Below are 16,254 nucleotides of genomic sequence, written 5' to 3' on the forward strand. Positions count from 1 at the left end.
TGACATAAAGATCATGGCTGACTATGCTCAGACTAATATAGGGTATGACACATGTGAGTAGGATACGTACTGTGTTTTCATTTTAGCAGCCATTTAAGTTCTGAATTATTAATAATTATTAGTTGCACTACCAACATCTATTCATAATTAGCAACAATTAATTTTACCTAGATGAACATTTTTAGAAAAAAAATTTTGTGGCTGTAGGTGGACAGAATGTCTTCATTTTATTTGTTTATTTTTATGCGGTACTAAGCATCGAACCCAGTGCCTCACACATGATAGGCAAATGCTCTGCCACTTAGCTATAATCCCAGCTGTACATGAACTTTTTAAAATACATCCAAGAAAGATGACTTTCAGAATTTTATTATTCACTCAACAAGTTTCTTATTCTTCACTTGATCATAATATTTTTCCCAAAAATTCGCTAGAGAAATTTAAATGTAGCAATATTAGAATATTCTTGCTCAAATCCTTGTCACCATGTATCGAAGCTAAGGAAAGTTGTGTTGTGAAACCATCAAACTCTTGCTAGCAGTTGAACATTGTAAAGTGAGTCCAAATAAGTCTATCCTGATTCTCTTTTACATCTATTGTCATTCAGTTTTAGAAAAAGTAAGCCTAGGGTCAGCTATGGGCAAAATGTCAATTTAAAAATCCTCAGTCTGTCATTCAAAGCCTTGACCATTTTGTCCCTTATCTACCTTTTCAGTCTCAACTTTGATTGTGCTCCCAAGCCCAAGGTTATTTTAGTATCATTGCCTTTCAGGCTGCACTCCAAAGCTTTGTTCCTCATTCTTGCCTCTGGCTCTTTGTGCAGAGTTGTTCCTCCTACCTAAAATATGTCTTCACCTTCATATAACTAACACATTTTTACACACCCATTGACATTTATATTCTCCAAGAGGTCTCTCCTCATATACCCAGAATTCTTATATATCTCTCTTACTTTTCCATATGTTTTTCACCTCAATTTTAACATTCATCATGTATGAACCAAATAATTCATTTACATGGAATGATTTATTCCATTGTGAGCTCACAAGGCTCTGTATCAATTAGTATTGGTATCATCTACTACCATGATTTATATAATGTTTTGGAAAGGGGTGCATATTAAATCATGTTTGTTGAATAAAACCATATTGGAATTATCAAAACATCTGTATTCAAAAGCCTGATACCATAGATTATTTTTGCCCTTCCCATGAGCAAATCAATGTCAGATTTAATTTTCTTAATTCATAAAATGCATACAAATCAGGTACATTAAAGAACACAATGTTGCAAAAAGTAATCAGCAAACTCTAAAAAGGAAAATCACCAATTATTGAAATTCCATTTATTATTTTTTACTGTTTTTCACTTTTCTTTACTCATCTGAGTAGAATTCCACATTTCAAATTCTATCTTACCTTTATTTACTCTACTGATAACATTTGCTTTAGCTATTTCTTAATATGGTAATGCAACCTTTACTTAGATACCTATGTCTATGTTTCTGATTTAAGTACCGGATTTAACATTTAGAAGTCCAATGACACTCCTACACATACTCGCTTCTGTTAAACAAAAGGGTAGCAGCATTGTAATGAACAAAATAAAAGAGTAATATATGCTTTTGGAATAGTGCACACATGCTTAAAGGGCAGGAGAAATTTATTATAATATTCCAGGAAGCTAAGATTTATAATTATACTGTGAAAGAGATTCTTTGGTTTTCTTTTTTAAAGAGGAGAGCAAAATTCACTAAGGAATTTATTTTTCTCTTCTATCCTCTAACTTTTTGCTGTCTTTCTTACCTTGTTTGTAGTCCTTATAAGACTTGGTTCTTAAGTCAGTCTATCAAGTTTAAATTTCAGTCCATAACTCTCTGACTTATCTATGTATTTTCCTAGTGATCAGATCCCAAATTCCTACCAATTTAAAATGCCTTTATTGTATACATGACAATCTTCTTTAATCTTGTTTAAAGGATGAAATTTTTAAAATTATTTGAAGTCCTGCGGATATACTAAACACATAATATATGGTATCATAGGGTTGGTATTACATTACTTTCTTAATCACTGTAATGGAAATCTTCCACATATTTTCAGATTTCTTTCTCTGGTCCATAGATTTTATAGTGATGGGAAACTGGTTACTTAGGGAAATTATTCTGAATTATTGATTAGACAACAAATGAACCATTTACGCAGCAAATCAATAACTTCTGAATTGTATTAATTGTAACAGTAACTTCCAATCAAAATCGTATTTAAAGTAAAAATATTGTGCATCCATTTGATTAAACTGTCAGATTTTCAGATTCTTTTAGTTTTCTCTTCTTGTATTCATTTCCCCACTTTACTATTGGGGTAATGTCTGCAATGAATATAGCAAGTAAAGAAATGGTAGAGAAATATAGACCAATTATTCAAATTCTTATTATATAATTTTGCAAAAAATTGGCAGAGAGCAAATGAGAACTAGACCCCAGAATATTTTTTACTTTTTCAGCCAATATATTTTTTATATAGTATCTGTTTTTCATCCTTAGGGATGATTATTTTGACTATATAAATAGATAAATTTAAAATTACCACCATCAATTCTTGCAGGTTGCATGATCTTAGTCTCTGTGAATTACCATATTCAAAAATTAAGAGGCAAGGAATTCTAGAAAATTTTATCATGAACTTTTACCATATGAATATGCCAGATTTTAAAAAATGGAATAAAATGCTGAAGAAAACCTTTTCTAAAAGCAAAGCACGCAGATTTTCTTTAACATTTCTTTGATTTTCCCATTAAGAAACTTGAAAATAATAATCACATCTGCTTAAGCATACATATAAAATTATAAGGTAAGCCAATCTTGTTTTATAATTCACTCTCTCATTCCTCTAATTTGAATATTAATTTGAGGTTCAAATATCATATTTTCATTCTTATGTATAATGTTTTTATTCTATGAATTTATATGCTAAATCTACTCATTCATTTGTCAAATGTATATTGAGTGCTGCTGTCTGCAACACTTTGTGCTAAGTGTTTGCATTGTTGGTGATAATAAGAAATACTACCCCCAAAATATTAGAAAATACCCAGGAAAAAAATTAACAAAATGCAGAAGTAAGATTTTCAATATAATTAATAACCTTGAAAGTAAATTAATTAAATTTCCCAATGACAGATTTAGACTGACTGAATGGATACAAAGCAAGACCAAACAATATTCTCAAAACTCATTTCACCATTAAAGATGTACAGACTGCAAGTGAAGGGGTGGAAAAAGATATTCTATGTAAATAGAAACCAAAAGCTAATAGGAGTAGTTAAACTTACTTTAGATTAAATAGATTTTAGGTTGAAAACAAAAAGAGACAAAGGTGGTCACTATATAATGCATAAGGAATCAATTCACCAAATCCTTTTAACATTTCTAAACATAGTCATTTTTATGCTGATTTAAATTCCATGCTGAATTTAAAGCAAACATTATTAGACCTAAAGAAAGAGACTACAATACTATAATAGGGATCTAAAGGCCCATTTTTATCAATGAACATAAAATCCAGGCAAAAAGTCAATAAAACCCAGAGTTAAAATATGATAGACCAAATGGACCAAACAGACATTTATAGGACACTTCATCCAGAAGCTTAAGAATACACATTTCTTTCATTAACACATGAGACATTCTGCAGGTTGGATCAGATATTAGGCCACAAAATGTTCTCAACAAATTCAAAAGCATTGGTATCAGCATGTATCTTCTCTGATTACAATGAAATGAAACTACAAATCAATGAAAGGAACGTTCATGGAACTTAAGCGACATTTTGTTATTATAGTTTTTTTTTTTAATCAGAGATTTGACCCAGAAGAATTTAACCACTGAGCCACATCCCCAGTGCTTTAATCATTTATTTATTTATTATTTTAATTTTGAGGCAGAGTCTCACTAAGTTGCTTACTGCCTTGCAAAGTTGCTGAGGCAGGTTTTGAATTTGTAATCCTCCTGCCTCACCCTCTTGAGCCACTGGGGTTATTGATGTGTGCCACTGTCTGGTTAAGCAACATGTTCTTTAATGATGGATAAATCAAAGGAAAATTAGTATGAAGAGAGATGTAAAATCATTAAACACCTACATGAATGTAAAAGAAAAAGAGAAAGAAATCCAAACAAATTGCCTAACCATGTAATTCAAGGCAATCCAAAAGGGAGATTGAATCAAATCTAAAGTTACTAGAAGGCATGAAGTAGCAAAGATCAATATTATAAAGTAGACAAAATTATAAAAGATCAACAAACAATTTTTTTTTGAAATCTTTAATAGAGTCAACTAATTTTTAACTAGACTAACCAAGAAAACTGAAAGGATCCTAATAAATACATTTAGAGACATAAAAGTAGACATAACTAACACCACAGGAATATAAAAATCTATTAAGGACTAGTTTGAACATTATATTCTAAAAAAACTGAAAAAACAGAAGAAATAGATGTTTCTGGACATATTTCAATTATCAAAATTGAAACATGAGATAGCAAACTTGAACAGAATAATAACTAGTCAAGAGATTATATCTTAAAAAAAAAAACCTCCCCAAATAACAGCCCAGAACTGTATGAATTCACTTTGCAATGCTGCCAAGATTTTGAAGAAAAAGCAATGGTAATTTTGTTTATATTTTTTTTAAAATAAAGAGATTTATTATAATTTGACTATGAGTTGTCCTCCAAAAGCTCAGCATACTTTAGTGATGCATGTATACCAATTTTTTTGCAGCATAATTCACAATAGCCAATAAGAAAATATTGATTTTTAAAGCATAAGTGATGATATGAACTCATAACAATAAAACAAATTTGATCTTTATTTTTTCCTGGAGCTTTCTAATTAAAACAGAAGGATTTCCTAGAGTGGTTGAGTCCACTTTCCTAATGCAGACTACTCAGTATTTATTATACAGATAATATATCAGGGCTCACAGGAGATATACTGTTAGTATTGTTAGTATTTCAATTCCAGTTCATCTGAGTACTTCCTGAAGTTTCTTAACCAGCTTGGTTAATGGAAGACCTTTTGACATATGCTTTATCTTTTTTTTTTTTTTTTGGTATTGTGAATTGAACCCAGGGGTGCTTAACCATTGAGCTACATACCCAACCATTCTTATATTTTATTTAGAGACAAGGTCTCACTGAATTGTTTAGGGCCTCACTAAGTTGCTGACCCTGGCTTTTAACTCTAATACTCCTGCCTTAGCCTCCTGAACTGTTGGGATTACAGGTGTGCACCACCACACTGGGCTGCCTCACCAGTTTTGCATTTGAAATTTTTGTTGCTTTGTACTTTCTTTTCTAGAACGTTTTCTAATGGTCTTCATCAGAGGATGTTTTCACTCTTTGTTAGTTCTTTCATTTTCTGAATTGTTTGACAGCTAATAAATTTCCACCTGGATTTTATTAGCTATGCCAATTATTTGCTCTCATTTACTTACTAATGAATTGAAATGCTTAGGACTGGGGCATTGTTCCCTCCTCCCTGAATTGCTCTAGTTCTAGATTAATTTGAAATACAATATTCAATTCACATGGCCCACCTTACCTATCATTTTCAAAGAACTCCACATTTATCACACTAGTTAGGAAGGTCAAGGTCTTTCAGTTTTCCTGTGAGGAGAGATCCCATGCCCTTCTCCAGCTACTTTGCTCTCTTTACTTAACCCTGCTCCATCTTATATTGGTAAATGTTCTTCCTCAGGAAAATCAAGGATTCAACCTTGTGTGTCCTTTCTTCTTACCGAAAAATTTGTCATGACCTTCAGATGTTATAAGTAACCTGCCAACATATCTATACCAAGTCTCAAACCCTCCTCATTTCTGCCCCAGCCTCTCTGGCTGCCATAAAAATTCATACTACCTAGTATTTAAGGCCTATAATATTATTATTTTTCAAAGAACTGTCCTTCTCCTCTAATTACTATCAAATTATCCATTGTACATAAACAAACATCCAGGGGGAATGATGTGTGTTCTCATATAATGGTATCTCTATGCCAGTTGCTTTCAGGTGCTTCTGAAGCCATATTCAGGATGTGCATGTTTTAGATTTGTGCACTGTGTAAATTTCCCATTTTTTTTAATTTACCAACTACAATCATTTTTCCATACCTCCTCCTAATGTATATTATGAATATTCAATCTATCATCTTGATATATATGTCATTAACTATTAAGATTAACAAAAAAGAAATTGGGGTGTCTTTGCTGAGCCAATAAAACACAGCAATAAAGAAACCCTGTGGGTATGTTCTTTAGTGACAATGAAGTATTGATAAGGCCATAACATCTGGCAGCATTTATAAAAAAATAAATAAATAAATTTGCTGACCATGTAAGAGCTCACTAATCTGCAGCAACTTGTGTAAAATAAAACCAGTATATATAGAGACATATTTTTCCTCCCAATATATCAATATAGAGCTTTTCATTTTTTTTTCATTGCAGCAGTTATAACCAAGTTGATGGAAACTCTTATGTTGAAACCAAGTTGATGGAAACTCTTATGCTGAGGGATTACTGAGTGGTTTTGACTTATGGCTACATGCCCTTAGAGACTGACTGCATTCAAGAGGGAAATTGCAAAAAGTAAGATTTTACTGAATCTATTAGTTTCTATACTACCAGGCAGAGCAGAGGGAACTGAAGCTATTATCTATTGACATGCTGGTTACAGAGGTTTTTTACAAGGTAAAGAGAATGAATCAAGACATAAAAGAGTTCCTACAGAACAAATATGGTCCACTAAGCAATAGTAACATAAAGTGGTGTCCTTTCAGATCTTTAGTCAGGCAGCATTAAACTCTTCAGGTCTGTGATCTTCAAAACACTTTTTATTCTGTCCCTGCATCATACATTACTTAATTAGTTATTAATTTTTATATGTATTATGGTGCATCCTGGATTCTGATCCATTATTAATGGGCATATGTTATTTTAAAAACTATTGAGTGCTCACTGACATCAGAGGAAAATTTAATTTTTAATTTAACAAGAAGTGAGGGACTCTTAGCAATAATATGTAATCTGTTAAGAGAGAAAGCTCACTTTGAATTTTCAATTAAAAGTGTTTTGTTTGATGGAAGAAAAAATTATAAACTTAATTTCTTATTTTCGTAAATATCACGTCATATAGAGATACATTGCCATTCATTTTTGATTTACCATAACAAGAAAGAGAAAAAATAAAATTTTAGAATACATGTTTCTTTTAAATAAAATTCCATATTCATTTAAATAACTTTTTCCCTCACCTCTTATGGCAAAAGATGGTATGTCAGGCCATCTTTCTGATAAAATATCTGAGAAGAGTCATGAATTTTTTCTTTATAAAATCTAACTCATTAATTAGGCAAACTCAACTTTTTGTTTGTATGTTTGTTCATAATATCATTTTTTTCTTTTCCTTTATAGTACAGGGGATCAGAGCTAGGCAGACATAATAACACTGAATTGTAATCACAGACCTTGTATTATATTTAAAATCTAGAACAAATGCTTTACTCAAATAAATCACTGCATAACTTTTCCAAATAAATATTTTAATAAAGCAATATTTACACATAATGGCATATTTAATGACAAAGACAGATTTAAGTTTTCACCCATTTTAGGCAAAAATTTTTTCCTATTTTCCATACTAATTTCTTTGGTGCAGATTCTCATCATATTTGTCTGAACTTTTTAAATGTGCAGCTCATGCTTGAAGAGCAGCATAGCACTTTTAAAGGTTTACTGTGTAAAAATATGTTTAATTCTGACTCGGTTGCTTTACTCAAGTTATCAATATTTTAGGATAATTTTCCCAAAAGTAAGATGAAATGAAGGGATTTTTCTCTCCATTTCTTTTGTTGTTGTTGGATTGCCTGTTTGAAAGGAATTCTAAGTTTGCTTTTTTGTTTTGGTATAGCACATGTTCTTGTTGGTACCAAGAGCCAGAGATGTGCTACATAGTTTACCTGCATTTTCTTTTTTCTCTTTTTTTTTTTTTTGTTATCAACTGCTTTAAAGATGATTCAACACACACAATTAATTGTAATCCACAATTACAGAATTTGTTCAGAAACTGCCAAGACACACAAAGTTTGTGTGAGATATTTTGAAACTATAGATGCAGGTGTCTCTAAGTGTTCTTGGAGAAATTGGGAAAGGCTTCAGAGGTACATCAGAAAGTTGGGGAGAAGAAAGGCTCAAAATAAAAGATGTACATTCTGTTCCATGAGACTAGCTTGTGCAAGTGAATTATAACTCGATGAAAACACAACGGGCCCTAGAAACCTGCATTTTCTGTTTTAATCCTAACTATGTAGAAGGTAACATCATTTTCTCCATTCTATAGGAGGAGGAAACAGGGTGTAGAAAACATGTTGTCCAATGATTAACAGCAATTACAGGTAACAAATATCCAAAATAGCAATAAATTTCGCAAGACAAAAGCTTATTTCTTTCTTTTACAAAATCTGGAGATAAGCCTGGTGCAGTGGCCCATCCCTGCAATTCCCTCTGGAGAGGGAGGCAGGAAGATCCTAAATTCAAAGTCAGCCAAATTCAAATTTTGCAAGGTCCTAAGCAACTTGGTGAGACCCTGTCTCAAAATAAAATATAAAAAAGATCTGGGGATGTTGCTTAGTGGTTAAGCACCCTGGGCTCAATGCCCATTGCCCCCAAATAAATAAAATAAAATAAGTAAAAGCTGAGATGTATGGTCCAGTGGTATTATGGTGCTTTAACTCATGAAATCCGATGGATTCCAGATTTAATCCTGTTTCCTTTCTTCCATTTTAAGGTTCTGGAATTAATCCTTATCTTCCCAGATGATCACTTTCATATTACAGGTAGAACAAAGAAAGATAAAATTAAAAGGTATGAAGATCATTTATTCCTTAAATTAGCATTTTCTCCCAACTCTGTTATAGAATTTCACATACATTGAAAAGAAACTAGAGGGGCTGGAGATGTGGCTCAGCGGTAGCGCGCTCGCCTGGCATGCGTGCGGCCCGGGTTCGATCCTCAGCACCACATACCAACAAAGATGTTGTGTCCGCCGAGAACTAAAAAATAAATATTAAAAGTTCTCTCTCACTCTCTCCTCCCTCTCTCACTCTCTCTTTAAAAAAAAAAAAAAAAAGAAAGAAACTAGAAAATGTAGTGCTGGGGAGAAAAATCCTGGAATCAAACCTGGGTCTCCTCCTAGTTATTTAACCTTGGGTTATTAAAACATGTGTCATTCTTGCTACCTGCACCTTGCATAGTGTGGAAATCTACAAGAAAAGCTGATGTCCTCATCATCGAAATAAAGACATACCTGGTCTTAAGTCAAGATGGTAAAGGAGAATATAAGAAGGTTGGAGTTACTGAAAATTTGGCTAATGAGCAATCATTGGCTTTGATTTCTGCCTTCTAGCTTTCAAGCAATAATGTTTCTTGTGATGTATCCTCATATATGGAAATAATTTTTTAAATGTATTAGAATATAATCAAGTTGTGTATTATAATGCCATAATGTCAGCCTGTCTGTGAAATCCATGGAAAATTTTTAATCTCAGTGCCTCAATTGCCTCTATAAAATAGAAATAAATGATCTATGTGGAAGCGGAAATACACTATATCCAAAGGATCATAAATTCTCAATAAATAATAGCTATAATGATTACCAAATTCTACTCCATTTTAGTACTAGTAGTAAAATACAGTAAAATTTCTGTTCTTGTCTCACAATGGTGAGTATAGCAAAATTTAATTTTCTATCTTACCTTCAAGAAAAATTACACCTTTATAGTGTTAGCAATTCTATCTTTCTGAAATAATGATATCATTGTCTAAGAACTTTAAATATGAAATAAAATTTTCTAAAGTATTTTGAAAAAGAATTATATGCATTAATAGTGATCAAGAAATTATATAAATAGTATCATTTTTAGATTTATTCTTTCAGTACTCAAACAAGGAATAACATTTGAAGCTTTAATTTCAGAATTGGAGTTTCTGGACTTAATATTTTTACTTGTATAGTCAATCTTTATTCATGGGTAATGCATGTATACATTTGCCAACTCATTAAAATTTATTTGGAAACTTCAAATCAATACCCACAGTGATTTCAGAGTTGTTAGTGGAAATGAGCACAGAGGCAAAAACCTCAGGTCAGGTGACATGTGCATTCCCAGGTGAAGCTGAACAAGGAGATGTTCTGCCTTCCTGTTTTAACTCTCTCCTGCATATAAATGTCTTGTAATGGTTCATTTTGTGTTAATATTTTCTACTTGTTTTGATTTTTTGATGATTTCTTTTTAAAACCCCCTCTAAGCCTGCATACTTTTTTAAGTGTTCTCAGCTCTCAAGTGAACTGAAATGTGTCTTAAGGAAAAGGATTTATCCAATGCTAGCTAAGCTTCACTTAGACAAGAATTATAGGGCTGTTGTCAATGAATTCCATGTTAAGGAATTGACCATATTAAATATGGAGTATTTTAGTGGAAGCATTTATAAAATATGCTTGTGTAGGCTGGGTGTGGTGGCGCACGCCTATATTCTCAGCGGCTTAGAAGGCTGAGATGGAGGATCGTGAGTTCAAAGTCAGCCTCAGCAATAGCCACACAAAAGCAATTCAGTGAGACTCTGTCTCTAATGAAAATACAAAATTAGGTGCCCCTGAGTTTAATCCCCAGTACCAAAAAAAAAACAATGCTTATGTATTGATGAGTTTATGGAAATGTCATGACTGGAGGCTCAGTAAAATCTAACACTGGGTTTACCCCAAGGAGCAATCATCAAGAATAGATTAACACAGTGTTTGAGGTGACTTTATAGAATATCCCTTGAGCAAATGGTGAGAATTAATTAATTGTATTTAACCTTTTTTTAAAAAAATGCTTAATTGTGGATGGACACAATACATTTATTTTGTTTATTTTTTTATGTGGTTGCTGAGGATCAAACCCAGTGCCTCACACATGTTGAGCAAGCATTCTACCACTGAGCCTTAACCCCAGCCCTGTATTCAATTTTAATGTGATTTTCTTATTTACTTTTATTATCTAAGAAATTAATGCTTAGTTTTAGATTTTTAAGTGGCATTATGATTTTAATAAATCAACCGACTAGTTGTGAACACATAAGTAGATATACATATATATATAAATGTATATGCATATTATATACAAAATTATACATGTATATATATTTATATATGTATATACAAATAAAGTCAATAATTTACCTTGAGAAATAGTGAATATTGTGGAATATGGCATCATAGTGACTGACAACATGGAAACTGCAGAGAATTTTGGAAACTATATACAATAGGCAACATACATTCACAACCCATATTCCTCTTCATGGAAAGATAGATTGTCTCAGTTGCAGGGTGTGGTATCAGATAACTACCTTCAGTCCTTATAGATATTGAGACTTGGTTAAGTATATCTTTCTGGGTGTAACATAAATCCAACAAGTCATATAGGTAGAAATATAAAGGCCTGACCATTTCAGCCCACTGCTAAATCAGTCAGACTGCACACTTCCTGTTTAGATTTCTTTATGTAATTAGTTCCATTACAGCTGTCTGCCCAATTCTGTTTCTATAGTTGGTGATCCTGAGACAGTTCCTTGATAAACATACTTAGTCCACACTAAAATTAGAGACAATGATTTTTGGAAGACACAAAGGATGACAGCATACATTATTATCTGCTCATATTAATGATGGCATTTTACTCTATTATAGATATATAACATACACTGTTGTTGATTTTTAAATTCAAGTAATTGTATTCCACCTTTTCCCCACTTGGGAAGTGACTCCAATAAAATGCCAAGTGCCTCAGAAATAAAATAATTCAATGATGAAAAATTTAAAAGCTGAATAAATTATTTCTGTAAATATAAAAATCATCTAAACAAAAGTTACTCAATGATTTGAGAAGTCTTTTTTTTTTAATCCTTATGGATCCTAATGATATGAAGAGCTAATCCAGGTGTGATGGTTCTCATCTATAATCCTAGCAATTTGGGAGGCTGAGGAAGGCAGAAGGATCACAAGTTCAAGGCCAGTCTCAGCAACTTAGTGAGATCTTTAGCAAGTGGTAAAATTACCCTGGGTTCAATCCCAGGTACAAAAACAATAACAACAACAACAAAAAGAAAGAAAGAAAAGAGAAGCTTATCATGCTAGATTTTTCCTAATGTAGTAGATAAGAAGACCAACCATGCTTCTTTAGCACAGGACCACTTATAGGGTTGAATACTGATAAATTTCTCTTTCTTAATGATTTCATCAATATATATGTCTTCAAAAACAAAATAATAATATCAATATTAACAACCATAATAATGATGGTGATTAAAGATAGGAAGAAAGAGAAGGGAAAGAAGAAATGAGAGATTTTATTATAACTTTGACTTTTAATACTTGAATGACATTTTACCCATTGGATACTCCAGTAGCAATTTCTCTTTTTGTCTTCATTGTCTGTCTTAACAAGTTATCTGTGGGCTGTTATTCTTGGAACTTAGGTATTCAGGCAGCTGCAGGTGCTTGGATGTTGGTGGTTGCTGAACAACCAAACCCATAACTGATATGCTGCTGTATCTTTGACCTTGGAGAGAACAAGGAAAAATTACTTTAAGTGATTTTAGCTTTGGGGCTCAAAAAAAAAAAAAAGAGACAGATATTATAAATACAACTTGATGTTTAAAAAGATTTTTTAAAAAACTACTTTATTAACAGAAAAATGTTCATTTTATTTTCATTTTTAGGCACTAAATAGTGCTCTAAGAACCAAAACACATTTCTGTAAAATAAGGTAGTGTTTTTTGTTGTTGTTATTGTTTTGTTTTGTTTTTTTTTTGGTATTGGGGATTAAACCCAGGGGTGTTTAACCACAGAATCACTGAGTCACATCCCAAGCCCTTTTTTTGTTTATATTTTATTTAGAGAATAGGTTAGTATTGTATTAACTTAATATATACTTTGAGAATAACATATTTAATTATTTTATTCCTATGTTGTTCTGATATACTGTTACATCCATTAAACTACAGACTAGTAATTATTTGACATATCTTAAATTTACCATAGTTAAGATTATTGTCCTTGCAGCAAGTTATTAATTAATGATAAAAATATTTTTGAAAAAGAAATGGTGTGAAAATTAATTATGAGAATTTTTAATTTTCTAGTTTTGGATGAACCAATATAATGGCTACTTTAACACAATAATATCGGCAATGATGCAGTAACAGAAACAGATGGGACCAGGAAAAAAATTGGAGTATCGAGGTAATAAATGTGGGCATCTGACTTGCAACCAAATCTTTATCTCATTCTTCTTCAAATAAAAATATATTTTGGTGGGATAGATATGGGAGAACAATGTATTAGTTTTGTCTTATATCGCAAAATATTGTAGACAGGGTGGCCAAAACATACACATTTTCCCACAATTCTAGAGGCGGGGAAGATCTAGGTGCCAGCCCATCTTGCTTCCAGATGGCCAATATCTTTCTGTATCCTCATATGATAGAGAGAAAGCAAAAGAGGGCTTCACCCCAACACCTCATCTAAATATAATTACCTCTGAAAGTTTTCACTCCCAAACACCATCACAATGGAGATTCAGGTTTCATCGTATTAATTTTGGCAGAGCATACAATCTGGGCCATAGTAAATACTATCCCTTGCCATTGGAAATTCCACTTTCTTATAATATCATCTTAAAATATGAGGCTCAGAAATATGAAACAGTATGTTAAATGTTCTCTGTGCTCATGGGGCAATGAGGTTGTTATTGGTGCAATTCTGTTTGTTTGCTTTATTGTCCTGGAATTGAGGAGCTGATGTTATAGGGAGACTGCTCAGAAAACACTCAAAGACTGAATCTGAAACAAATTAGAGAGCTTTATTATCTGGCCAGGGATGCTTTTGCCATGCCCAAATGACTTTCTGACAGAAGTGCGCCAGGCTGTCTGTGGTTCCAATATTTAATGACAAAAGCACATCCTATGGAATCTGCAGATTCCAAGCAGGCAAGATACGAGGACTAAAAAAAGCAGTTAGCAGAGCAGAGTCAGACAACCACACCCTGGATTTGAGCACAGTTGTGGTTACACATCCTGAGTTTGAGTACATTTGCAGATAAATGAAGCACAAAAAAACATTTTTTTAAATGATTCTTAAAAACAGTTTATATAACAGTTTCACATGGAAACCATAAAGAAAGAGTCACCATGGGTATACTTACTATTTTACAATCTATATTTTTAAATCTATAATCTATAACATATTATTTGTATTGATTAATTCAGACCCTAACACTGATAAATAAGAAGCACTCAGAAAAAGGTGCTGAGAATTACATTTCTAGGACTTTCCATACAGTGTTTCTAAGGAGAATTATAAAATAATGCAGTTTATATTTTGTTAGGCTCTCATTTATTTTCATCTTCAGAGAACCTTATTTCTGAATCAATTTTTTCCTTAATTACTTAAAACTTGCATTAAAAAGCTGCACCTTTGCTTATAATGGTGTAGTCTCATATTGATATTTAAAGAGAAAATTGCCAAAGAGAATTAGCATACTAATTAGGACAAAATAAACTGCAAGTCACAAATCTCCCTGAATATGTTTTTAACTTGGCAGAAAAATCTAAATGAAACTTTGTATATGTAAATAGCCAGTTTGTAAAAGTATGGTGTTGATTACCTAAGTGATATCAATCTTTTCTCCATCTCTTGATAAAAAGTCAATGATAAATATGGGTAACATAATTTTTACTTTTGCAGGTTTCACACTTACCTATTATAGCACTTTCCTGAGTAATAAGAATTGTGAAGGTTATTGATACTCTTTCTGAATGTGCAATATATTATATTATGCTCAAAATTACTGTGGATGAGTTTCAGTCTCCAAGGAAGCGGCTAAGATTTGCAATGATGAAATGTTTTTATTTCTACAGGGAAAACTAATTCTAGGTATCCAGTAACTATGCAGTTCCCTTGGCTCAATGTGTTATTCAAAAAGCATAGAAAGACATAGGAAAAATCAGTTTGGAAGCGATATTGTCATGAATTATAGCAACATTTTGGAAGCTAGAATACTGTTAATATAAAATATTGTGTGTGTATACACACATAACGCACATATATAGCATGGAGGTGACTTTAGTTAATAATAATATATTATGTATCTCAAAATAGTTAAAAGAGAGGACTTAAATATTGTCATGACACACAAATATTAAATATTTGAGGTGGTGGATATGCTAATTAGTTTGTTCTGGAACATAATGTGTACAAATATTAAATATCCTATTGTACCTTATTACTGTTTTAATACCATTACTTTTTATTGGTCTGTTTAGGTTGTTTTATATCCTCTTGATTCATTTTGTAGGTTGTATGTATCTGGACATTTATATATTTCTTCTAGATTTTCCAATTCTTTGGAATATATATTTTCTGAGGATTTTCTAATTTGTTGAATTAGTTATAATGACAGCTGAATGCACTATGATGCATCATACATAAATGAAGTATAATTTCTCATGTTTTAATGTAGTCCCTAGTGATTCTCTAAATTTTATCATAACCCTTTATTCATCTCTAATTTTTTTCTCTTGGGTCTTATCTCAATTTTGGTTTGACTAAGTGTTTATGAATTTCGGTTATCTTTTCAAATAACCAACTCTTTTCTTTCATTGATCTTTGTGGGTGGGTGTGTCTGTGCGCGAGTATGTATATATGTAGTTCATTAAATTCAGCACTGATCTTTATTATTTCTTTCTTCTGCTGTTCTTGGTATTGATTTGTTCTTGTTTTTCTAAGGTCCTAAGATGCATCATTAGGTCATTTATTTAAGATGTCACAGATTTTCAAAGTATGGAACACTTCTAGAATTAGTGTGTCATCCTTATGCAGCAGCCATCCTAATAATCTCTGCTTTGTTCCAATTTTAGTATATGTGTTGGGAAAGTGAACACATATGACACTAATCTTTAACCTGAAAGCACTATGATATGTACTGTATGATTCTTAAAGGTTCAAATATGTTTCTAAAGAGATTTCTTGAATATATATACATATATATGTATAAATAAATAGATTGAATTAGTAGTTTAATTTATTGAGATTAGTGGAAAAACTGTGAAAAAAAACCTTTTTTCCCCAATCTACAAACTACAGTTAAAATTAAAGA

At 32.0% G+C, this 16,254-nt stretch overlaps 1 non-coding gene across 1 annotated transcript; it reads right to left on the reverse strand.

Annotated features, from left to right (window-relative positions):
- Positions 1–15,932: 15,932 nt before the first annotated feature.
- On the reverse strand, positions 15,933–16,039 carry LOC113179520 (U6 spliceosomal RNA). Its single transcript, XR_003300357.2, has one exon. It is a non-coding gene; the product is annotated as a U6 spliceosomal RNA (small nuclear RNA).
- Positions 16,040–16,254: the final 215 nt, after the last annotated feature.

This window comes from Urocitellus parryii, chromosome 4, assembly GCF_045843805.1.
Source record: "Urocitellus parryii isolate mUroPar1 chromosome 4, mUroPar1.hap1, whole genome shotgun sequence".
Classification (NCBI taxonomy): Eukaryota; Metazoa; Chordata; class Mammalia; order Rodentia; family Sciuridae; genus Urocitellus; species Urocitellus parryii.